Genomic DNA, 10,695 nt, shown 5'->3' on the forward strand with positions numbered 1-10,695 from the left:
AAAAGAAAAAAGCCGGAAGTGGCGCTGTGGCTCAAGTGGTAGAGCGCTAGCCTTGAGCTGAAGAGCTGAGGGACAGCGCCCAAGCCCAGAGTTCAGGACCCACAACTGGACCCAAAAAATAAATAAATAAATTCACAGCTGAGTACCCATGGCTCATGCGTGTAATCCCAGCTACTCAGGAGGCTGAGATCTGATGATGACGGTTCAAAGCCAGCTCGGGTAGGAAAATCCACGAGCCTCTTATCTCCAAACCAGAAGTGGCACTGTGGCGCTTGCCTTGAGCTGAAGAGTGTAGGACAGCGCCCAAGCCCAGAGTTCAAGTCCCAAGACTGAGCAAAAAAAAAAAAAGAAGAAGAAGAAGAACACAATAAATTCACTACAAGTTTGTTCGTTTCTTTTAATCCTGGGAATCAAATCTAGCTCCTCAGGTATACTAGGCCAGTACTGTACCACTGGGCCACACCCACCTCCACCGCCCACTACAATTTAAGAACCTTGTTTAGCTGGGCACTCATGCCTCACACCTGTAATTCCAGCTACTCAGGCTGAGATCTGAGGATCATATTTCAAAGCCAACCCTGGCAGCTACATCCAACTAATCATGACATGCTTGAGTGGAAAAAAAATCTAAGGGACCTGAGTTCAAGACCCAGTACTGGCACAAAGAAAAGAAAAAAAGGCAAAGAAAAAAGAAGCAAAAACTAAAAGAAAAAAATGATACAAGATAATTCATGCCTTCTTAATAATTAAACTGTTATGAAAAATGCTAACACTTTTGAAGAATTAACTATCAACATAAGATGTAAATGGGGCATGTAAAAGAAACAAGGGCCCGGTACCAGTGGCTCACACCTGCAACCCTAGCTACTCAGGATGCTGAGATCTAAGGATCACTGTTGAAAAGCCAGCCTGGGCAGGAAAGTCCATGAGACTCTCATCTCCATTTAACCACCAGAAAATCAGAAGTGATGATGTGGCTCAAGTGATAGAGCACTAGCCTTGAGCTGAAGAGCTAAGGGACAGTGCCCAGGCCCAGAGTTCAAGCCCCACAACTGACCAAAAAGAAAAAGAAAAAAGAAACAAGAACAGAATTTCCTTAGTATTTTGAAATAAAGGCAAATGCTAAATTTATCTATTCTAATATTTAATCTAAAATAAAACAAATTCTAGATCATCTGCAGAATTAAGAGCACTAGTTATTATATAAATAAGTGGTTTCAAATGTCAATTTCCACAACTGCAAAATAAGATTGTATGAAGACCAAGTAAAATAATGTATGTAGAAGTACATACATACAAAAAAATAAAGACAAGATACACATTTACCAATACGTTCAATGTCAACTATTTCAGGCTGCATTCTCACTATAAATTATAACAATTGAGCAATTGAAAGTACTTATACCAGGACTTCATTGCCGTTTTTCTGTCCATAATATGGTAGAAAGCTTAAAATGGTTGTAAAAGACTGGCAATCAGAAGCAGAAGAAAAAAAAAGATAACTAATAAATAATAAATTGATAACACAACAGAAAGATGACTGTCCCAAGTATTAACTTTCTTACATAACATTACACTATATACTTGAAAATTGTTTAAATCTCTCACATATGAATAAAATCACTCATATATATGCTATATCACATATATGAAATATATATCATGTATAATTTCACATATATCATATTATCATATGTATCACATTTCACATGTGAAATATCACAATATACCATATAAACGACATATGGTATAACATATATATTATACTTTAAGATGACAAAATACACATCCACACATACAATGTATTCTAGCTCAAGCATTAAAGTATCTCAATGTAATCAGTGACAGTTCAAATTTATTACACTGAATAGTTCGTCAGTTAAGCATAACAAAACTATTGTAAGTTCATGGGTCTAAGCATGGAGTCCAACAACTAATCCCCCAAAGTCACAATCTCATGTTATTAGTACCTTGATTAAAACCAATGTAAAACTGAGACGTTTTTTCAATGGAGAAGTAGCTTGTAGTATTTGTTACTTCTACAAAACTCAGTTTGTTAAAAAGGTCTGAGACTGACTCTCCTTAAAATACAAGCCAGGAAGAAAGGTTAACATGGCAACTACAACGACTCCTCCAAATTCAAAACAGGATCACTATCAAAACAATTAAGAGTTCATGGTTACAGACTACACTACCTACTTTTTTTTTTTCCCAAATGAAGAATCTGTTACCCCATCAAAGCCACATTAAAATCTATACCTGTGTGCAACTTCCTAGTTGAAAAGAAAAATTAAATCTGGCAAACTTCCAGTCTGTATGTGTGACATTATTTGAGCACACTGGACTGCATTTAAAAGAAGGGGGAGGGGACAGCGACCACTTCCAAAGCGAACCTCAAACCCCCCCTCCCCCGAATCATCTGTGAATCAACTGGGAGGCTACATTCAACAACTGCCCGACTGGAGCGGATTAAAGTTTTCCCCGTACTGCATTTGAGAACGTTACCCCCGTGGAAAAGAGGAAAACTGATCATCCACTGAAACCAGCCCCGGGAATCTCCCAAAATATGCTACATCTCCAAACCAAGAAAGGACGGTCCCCGGGAGACCGAAGGTGAGCGGCACCTCACCTACCGGCAGGGGAGAGGAGGGGCGAGGCAGAGAGCGGGGGACACACGGGCAGGCGAGGAAAGGTGTCCGTGACACCTACGAGAGGGACCCGAAACCCACGTCTCAGGATGACCTCTCCCAACAGCCCCGGGACCCAAGCAGGTTCCGAGGGAAACGCCAGGCCAGGCCAGGCGGCCCCGCCCCGCCTCGCTCGCCACCGCCCGGGACCGGGGAGCGGGGAGAGGGGAGCGGGGACCGCGGACAGAGGCAGCCGAGGCCGCGCGAGCGTCCGCAGTCTCCGCCGGGTCCGGCCGCAGCTCACCTGAGAATGTCGCCTCCGCCCTCGGCGCCCACGGTGCATCCCGCGGGGCCTGGCGGAGGGTGCAGTGACGCCGCCCCGACCGGCCCCAGGGCTGCCCGGCCAGGCCTCCCCGCTCCGGGGACGCACCGGGCGTCTGCCTCGCACCGGCTACCGCGATCCGCTGGTCGGCAGGGAAGGAAGGAGAGGCGGAAAAGCTTCCTTCCCCTCCCCCGCAGCAAGCCACCCCCCCGAGCTGCGGCTCTCTGCAGTTCTCTCCGGCGCAGGTCCGTCCCCACTCCCCCGCCCGGGAGTCACTTCGGCAGCGCCGGCCCAGTCGCCATTACAGACCAACAACTGACACGGAGGAGGAGCGGCGCCGGCGGCAGCGGTGGAGGCGGCGGCGCGAGGCAGGGCGGGAGCAATCCGGGCGGGGAGGCGCGGCGCGGGGGGGGGGGGGAGCTCCCCCACACACACCCTCAGCCAAACCTCGCGAGAACTGTCCGGAGACGGTTCCTTAGGAATGCGACCTTGGGTTCGTGCCATGTTGAGTGTGGCGTGAAGGTGAGCGTGAGCCACCCAGAAGAAAGGAAGTGGCAGGAAGCCATGTTGAGTGTGGCGAAGTTTGAGCCTGGCGGAGCTCGGGAGGAGCCCAAGTACATCCGCAGAGGAGACCACCACCCCCTTTCCTTCCCTCGGACGCTAGTGGCGGCGCGTTTCACCCCCTGGGAGAGAAAAGACGATGGGGGGGGGGGGGATGAAATCTGAAAACTGCAGCTGTCTAAGAGTTTGCGAGGCGACAGCAGTGGAGGGCCGGATAAACCCTGCTCCAGCCGGCCTGGGAGCGATCGCAGCCCGCGGCTGCTGCAGCCAGCTTGCTGTCACTGGGGCAGTTTGGTTCGCGGGGGTCACGGCCGGTCCTGCGTACCCTGCCCTCTGCCTACTGGCTGAGGGGTCCGCAGATGACGTCCCCTCGCTGTCAGCGCTGGCTTTGACACTCGTGTGCTTTGAGAAGCCCCAGAGGTCGGTCGATTTTTGTCTTTTGTCTTCTTTTTTTTTTCCAGTCTCTCCGCATGGTGAAAGCTGTCATCTGTCACGATTTAAAGGACAGCCCTGCTGCAAAGAATGCCACTTGCCTTCCACTAGGCGTTCGCTGCGCACAAAAGCTCGCCTTCATCACTTTCCTTCACCTCCTCGACTCCCAATAGTTTATGTACTCAGAGGTAGTTTCTCATTTTGTAGTGCCCAGTAGGACCTAACACAGTAACGAGGACTTTGTAGCTACTAAATAAATATCAACTCGAGCATATCAATCAAAACAGAAGGCAGGAACCGCTTCCTCTTCCTATGCCTGAATGGGAGCTAGGGAGATGTCGACCAAAGTCCTGCACGCATAACAACAACTTGTACTGTGGGAGCCTCCAGGAGGGAAGAGGAAATGGGACTAACCCAACCACACAGGTGATAGCAAGGAAAACAACGTTAAGGATAAAGTACAGTTTTCCCCAACATCACCATGTATTTTTAGAAATCATCTTATTAATTATACTTTTTGTTGGTGGTGGTGATCATGGGGCTTTAACTCTGAGCCTGGGCGCTGTCCCTCAGCTCTTCAGCTCAAAGCTAGCTCTCTACCACTGGAGCCACAGCACCACTTCTGGTTTTCTGGTGGTCAATTGGGGATAAGAGTCTCATGGACTTTCCTGCCCGGGCTGGCTTTGAACCATGATCCTCAGATCTCAGCCTCCTGAGTAGCTAGGATTACAGGTGTGAGCCACCATCGCCAGCCTTTACTCACTTTTTTTTAAAAAAGAAGAAATGGGCTCTGAAAAGCTAAGTTATTTGTCCAATACTGTACCATCAACAATAAGGAGACCTAAGATTTAATGACTCCTTCAGTCTAAATCTAATGCATGTGTCTTAACACCATGGTACCTCCTGAGCAACGGAGTCAATAGGAAAAACGTCTGTTAAGGTGTGAGCTGCTGGTCTCAACCTATGTTCGCTGTCCATCTCTGTGTACTCTGCTGATCTGTCCTCTCCCTCATCTCCCAAATAATCCACACACGTCAATGTCCTATTTGACACCTTAAACTTAATGTTTTTGGTCCATAGTGAGGCTTGAGCCCTGTCTGGGCTTGGGCTCTGTCCCTGCGCTCTTCAGTTCAAGGCTAGCACTCTACTGCTTGAGCCACAGTGCCACTTCTGGTTTTCTGGTGGTTTATTGGAGATAAGAGTTTCGAGGCTGGCTTTAAACCATGATTCCCAGATCTCAGCCTCCTGAGTAGCTAGGATTACAGGTGTGAGTCATCAGCACCTGGCAACTCATTGTTTATATTCTAGAGTTTGGCCTTGAGTATTTTAAGGCAAAATAATTATTTGCTCATGATTTGATGAGAGTAATTAATCTTAGGAGCAAGACCGCAAGTTCAGTGGAGAGATCTGCACTGAGATCTGTCCAAGATTAGGGAAATGATATATGTTCAATGTGGCATCTTTTTTTCCTCCTACTTTTTTTTCTCTAAGACAGGGTCTCCATATAGTCCAATACCTGGGCTCAAAGATCATTCACGTTAGCCTCCCAAATAAGCAGGGCTACAGACACACACCACAAGTGGCTTTTCTAATTATTGATAGGTAGATAGATAGATTAATAGGTTTACATATGTTATCTTTAAATAGTTGTACAAAGGAGTTGCCATTCAACAAAATATGAGTACAATGCATCTTGATCAATGTCACGCTTCTAATTTTTTTTGGTCAGTAATAGGGCTTAAACTCAGAACCTGGGCACTATCCCTGAGCTCTTTTGCTCATGGCCAGCTCTCTAACACATTGAGACACAGCACCACTTCCAATTTTTGTGTGGTTAATTGGAGATAAGAGTCTCACAGAGATTTTTCTTCCCCCAGCTGGCTTCAAACTATTATCCTCAGATTTCAGCCTCCTGAGTAGCTAGGGTTACAGGCATGAGCCACCAGTGCCCAGCTTGTAACTGGGTCTTGATCACAAACTTAATCTCCAATTAGGTGATATCCATTTTCACATAAATAACAGAAGTCATCAGCATCTGCATTTCCCAAAAATAATTTTCCCTTTGTTCAATCTTAGAAAGCCAGCTCTTCCTCATGCCCTCTGTGTTGCTGTTAAAACTATCACGGAACATCCTTCTTAGAAGAGGCTCAAAAGCTCATGGATATTATATATTCTTCTGTATGGCTTGCTCCTATACAATCATTTATTAAGTTTCTAAATACCATATGGAAATGAAGGCTTTCTACCCCCATGGGGTTGCTAAACCTGAGAAGTAGCATCTGTCAAGAGTCTGACAATAACATAGAAATAGTAAAATAAATAGTGACTATTATAATTTCCCTTAAATTATAAGGGAAATAATAGGAGCTTTACATTTGAGCCAAGTGGATCTCAGACAATCTGCTCAGACCTACCTCTAGGCTTTTATTTTTCTAACCTGGAACACGTATTACACTGGCTCAGAATTTCTGCCACATTCTTTAATACTAGCCCCAAAGCTACAGGAAAAAAATTCCATGATTGCTCATACTTTGTAGATGCTCTTCCACCCTTACTTTTCATGATACTGTGCACCTACCATAAGAGAAATTCTACTATTGAAAGTTCTGCACATACAAAGATCCTTTGTCCCCATAGTGGAACCCTAGAGTCAAACAAGCCTAGGTTTAAAGTCTGGATAACCTACTTAATAACTATATAACTTGGTCATGTTCTTCATGCTTCAATTTCCACCATCAAATTTGCAGTGATATGTATGTTATAGGGTTATGCAAGAATTAAAATAAGACATCTAAAGGACTTAATAGCAATGGCTCTTAACACGCATAATAGGTGATCAAAACAGTAGTTCTTTTTATTTCTTATAAACTGAATTAGTACCTTATGTATACCGAGCACTTAATATTTGGTTAATTTAATTGACCTTTGTTTAATTTAAAGTGAACACAAAATGTAATATTTGTCTCTCCTATATAACAAATTGAGAAATGTAGAAATACAAGTACAGTGAGTGATGACATCATTCACACCTTGCAGTTCATTGAATAAAATGATGCATCAAGAATGACCAGAGGATTAAGAATGTGGCTTAGTGGTAGAGTGCTTGCCTACCATACATGAAGCCTTGCGTTCAATTCCTCAGTACCACCTAAACAGAAAAAGTAGGAAGTGGCTCTGTGGCTCAAGTAGTAGAGTGCTAGCCTCAAGCAAAAGAAGCTCAGGGACATTGCCTGGGCCCTGAGTTCAGGCCCCAGGGCTGGCAAAACAAAAAAGAAAGAAAAGAAAAGAAAAAAGGAAAAGAAAAAAGAATGACTAGAGATACTCCTAAGGATATGTCAAGTCTGGATGTCAAACTTAGCTCTAATTGTGTCTACTACCATTGCAATAATAAATGCAGCCAGTTAAAGTATATATTTCTTTTTGTTCTAAGAAGCCATATCAGCACCACGTTCATAGATTTGTTTATTGGTTAGGGTCTTCTGCTGTTGATGCTTTTTTCTTTTTTTCTTTTTTTTTTTTTGGGGGGGGAGTCCGGTCGTGGGGCCTGAACTCTGGGCCTGGGCGCTATCCCTCAGCTCTTCAGCTCAAGGCTAGCGCTCTACCACTTGAGCCACAGCGCCATTTCCAGCTTTTTTCTTTTTGCTTGTGTGGTACTGAGGAATCGAACCCAGGGCCTCATGCATGCAAGGCAAGCGCTCTACCACTGAGCCACCTTCCCAGCCCTGCTTTTTTTCTTTTTCTATGCTTATGAATTGGAGGAGTAGCTCAAGCTATAGAGTACAATTTATGGGTAAGAAAGGCAGAAAGCTTGAGGACGAGGAACTCAAATGAGTTCAAGCTCTGGTACTATCATCACCACCATCACCATCACCACCACTACCACCACTACCAACAACACACACATACTTATCTTTTTCTGGATTCAGTATTTTGGCTTAGACTTGAAGTTGTCTTGAACTTTTCTAGGGTACTGGTGTTCTGATGGAATTAAGGAAAAACTGAATTTTCCAATAAGAAAACTTTGTAAGAAAATAGCTGTCCACCTTCAAATGTAAGTGTGTATATGCATACATGTGCTTACATATATGCATAAACACACAAGCCAAGAAAATACTGGTCAACCGGGCTGATATCTGAGGATCAATGTTCAAAGCCAGCCTGGGCAAGAAAGTCCGTGAAACTCATCTCCAATAAACCACCAAAAACTGGAAGTGGCGCTGTAGCTCAGGTGGTAGAGTACTAGCCTTGAGCTGAAGAGCTGAGGGACAGCACCCAGGCCCAGAGTTCAAGCCCCACTACCAACAAAAAAAAAAAAAAGAAAAGAAAAGAAAATATTGGTTAAAGAAACTTGTAACATTAAATCCAGAAACCAAAAGAGCAATAGGAGCATTTAATCAAATCAGATTACAACAGAATGTTAAAATTGGAATTTTGTTATTTCCAAAGGCAAAGTGATAGCAGTAGCCACATGAAGTTGAGAGCCAGGCTCCCAAGATGCACATTCTAAGAGAATAAATATGAGATCAGGTATGTGATTGCTGAATTCCCTTGGACATAGATATAAAAAGATAACTTGTAGATTTGAATAATTAGATAGAATGATTTCTTCCAAGAGCATAGGCAGCAAGATGAACATGTTGCTTCTTATCTCAAACTAGTAATAAGGGCTTTCCGGAGACAACATAGAGAGCTTGGTGTGTGTGTGTGTGTGTGTGTGTGTGTGTGCGAAAGAGAGAGATAGACAGAGATAGACACAGGGATACAGAGACAGAAATGGGGGAGACAAAGAGGGGAGAGAGAAAGACAGAGACAAAGATAGAGAATTTGTAAGAAAATAGCTGGAATTTTCCTGCCTAGGCTGGCTTCCAACAGTGATCCTAAGATCTCAGCCTTCTGAGTAGTTAGAATTACATGTGTGAGCCACCAGCATCTGACATTGCCATGTTTAAAAAAATATATAGTTTTTAATTATTTCTATCACTGAACTGTTTTGGACCATTGCCACTGATCTCAACTTTTTCTTTATTCATTTCTTATTCTGTGTTCCAAAGGTGGACCGTGCCCGCCTATTGCTTTTTAAAATTCCCTCTTTCTTCTCTCCTTCCTCTCCCATTATTCCATTTTTGCCTGTGGAATGTTACTTGTGCTTTTATAATTGATTTTTCTGCTTTTCTGTCTCCACAGTCACTCTGCTAGCTTCCAGGTTTGTTTGTTTGTTTTGATCTCTACTTGGGTAAAGATCATATTTATACCTGCTGGATAACCAAGACTCAGTGATGTAATAATAAAAACTACTTCCAGATATCTTCATTGGAACAATCTTTCTCAGGCAGACCTGATAACTTTTCTAACCAATTTTAATTAATAGTCTTATTCTACATTAGTTTACAAGCTGATAATTCAGTTATAAAACATTGAACTTGATATATGAATCAACATTTGAATTTTTATTAAAAGGTACAATTGCTATTCTCCCATCAGGACTTTTTTACTGACTCCTTCCAGGGAGACTTTTTCTTTTTTTTTTTGTCTGGACTATATTCCTTTTCTTAAGTTTGTTAGTTTTATTAGTTTACTCATTTATTGTGCCAGTACTGAGGCTTGAACACAGGGCCTTTTTTATTCAAGACTGGCATTCTACCACTTGAGCCAATCCCCCACTGCTAACTTCGCTTGTTTTAATTTGTGCTTTTTCTATGGAAGAAAGCATGGAGAGGCAGGAAATAATTGTGTGGGATACAAGAACATTCCTACCTGACTGATGATCTAAGGTTGCTTTGCTATCCAGACTAGGGATATGTTCAAAGACTTTTTTTTTTTCTCTTAAAGAACGTCTCCGGCTTCCTTTTCTTTGAACTTAGGGCCTTGCACTTAATAGTTAGATTCTCTACCCCTTGCACCATTCCAAGTCCTTTTAGCTGTTTTTCAAATAGGGTCTTAGAGTTATGACCTGTCTGGCTTGGACTTTTATCCTGCTATGCATAGCACCTGCTATGGATGACCATTATGCCCCGCTATCAGTTGAGACAGAATCTTGGGAACATTTTGCCTGTGCTAACCTTGAACCAGATCCCCTGAGCTCTTCTTAAGCAGTTAGGATTATAAGCATGGGCTACTATATTGTTTCTTGGTTTCTTTAACTCTTTCCTGTCCAGCCTCGGCAGTTACAACTCTCTACTCTTCTTTAGCTAGCCAGTATTTTCACATCTTCTGCCCTTAGCAAAAATTGCTCAGGGTCGGGCGCCTGTAATCCTAGCTATTCAGGAGGCTGAGATCTGAGGCTTACGGTTCAAAGCTAGCCCAGGCAGAAAAGTCTGTGAGACTCTTATCTCTAATTAACCACCAGAAAACCAGAAGTGACACTGTGGCTCAAGTGGTAGAGTGCTCGCCTTCAGCCGAAGAGCTGAGGGACAGTGCCTAGGCCCAGAGTTCAAGCCCCATGACAGCAACAACAAAAAAGAGCTCAAGGACAGTGCCTTGGCTCTGAGTTCAAGCCACAGATAGCACAAAAGAAAAGGGCAGGGGGTGGGGGGGAGGGGGATGCCCCAGAGTAAGATGCTCTGTATCACTAGCAATCACGGAAAAACATGGTAAAAACCCTAATAAGAGTCCATTTCATGCCTACTAGTTTGACAAAAATTCCAAAGTATGCTAACATTGCTAGTTGGCAAAGATATGAAACAATGGGAATTATTTATTCACTTCTGATAATGGTATAAATGGTGTAATGGTGTAAATTGCATTCCCAAACCT

The 10,695-nt window shown here is 43.5% G+C and overlaps 1 protein-coding gene across 1 annotated transcript in view; it reads right to left on the reverse strand.

The window, feature by feature from the left end:
• The window catches only part of Cep350 (centrosomal protein 350kDa), a 141,579-nt gene extending 138,413 nt beyond the window's left edge, over window positions 1-3,166 (reverse strand). The window contains exon 1 of the mRNA XM_013015515.1: window positions 2,932-3,166. The gene's annotated coding sequence lies outside the window, so the exon portion shown is untranslated. The remainder of the gene's footprint in view (window positions 1-2,931) is intronic.
• Between the last annotated feature and the right edge of the window lie 7,529 nt (window positions 3,167-10,695).

The sequence above is a fragment of the Dipodomys ordii genome, unplaced genomic scaffold, assembly GCF_000151885.1.
Source record: "Dipodomys ordii isolate 6190 unplaced genomic scaffold, Dord_2.0 Scaffold27, whole genome shotgun sequence".
In the NCBI taxonomy this organism is placed as follows: domain Eukaryota; kingdom Metazoa; phylum Chordata; class Mammalia; order Rodentia; family Heteromyidae; genus Dipodomys; species Dipodomys ordii.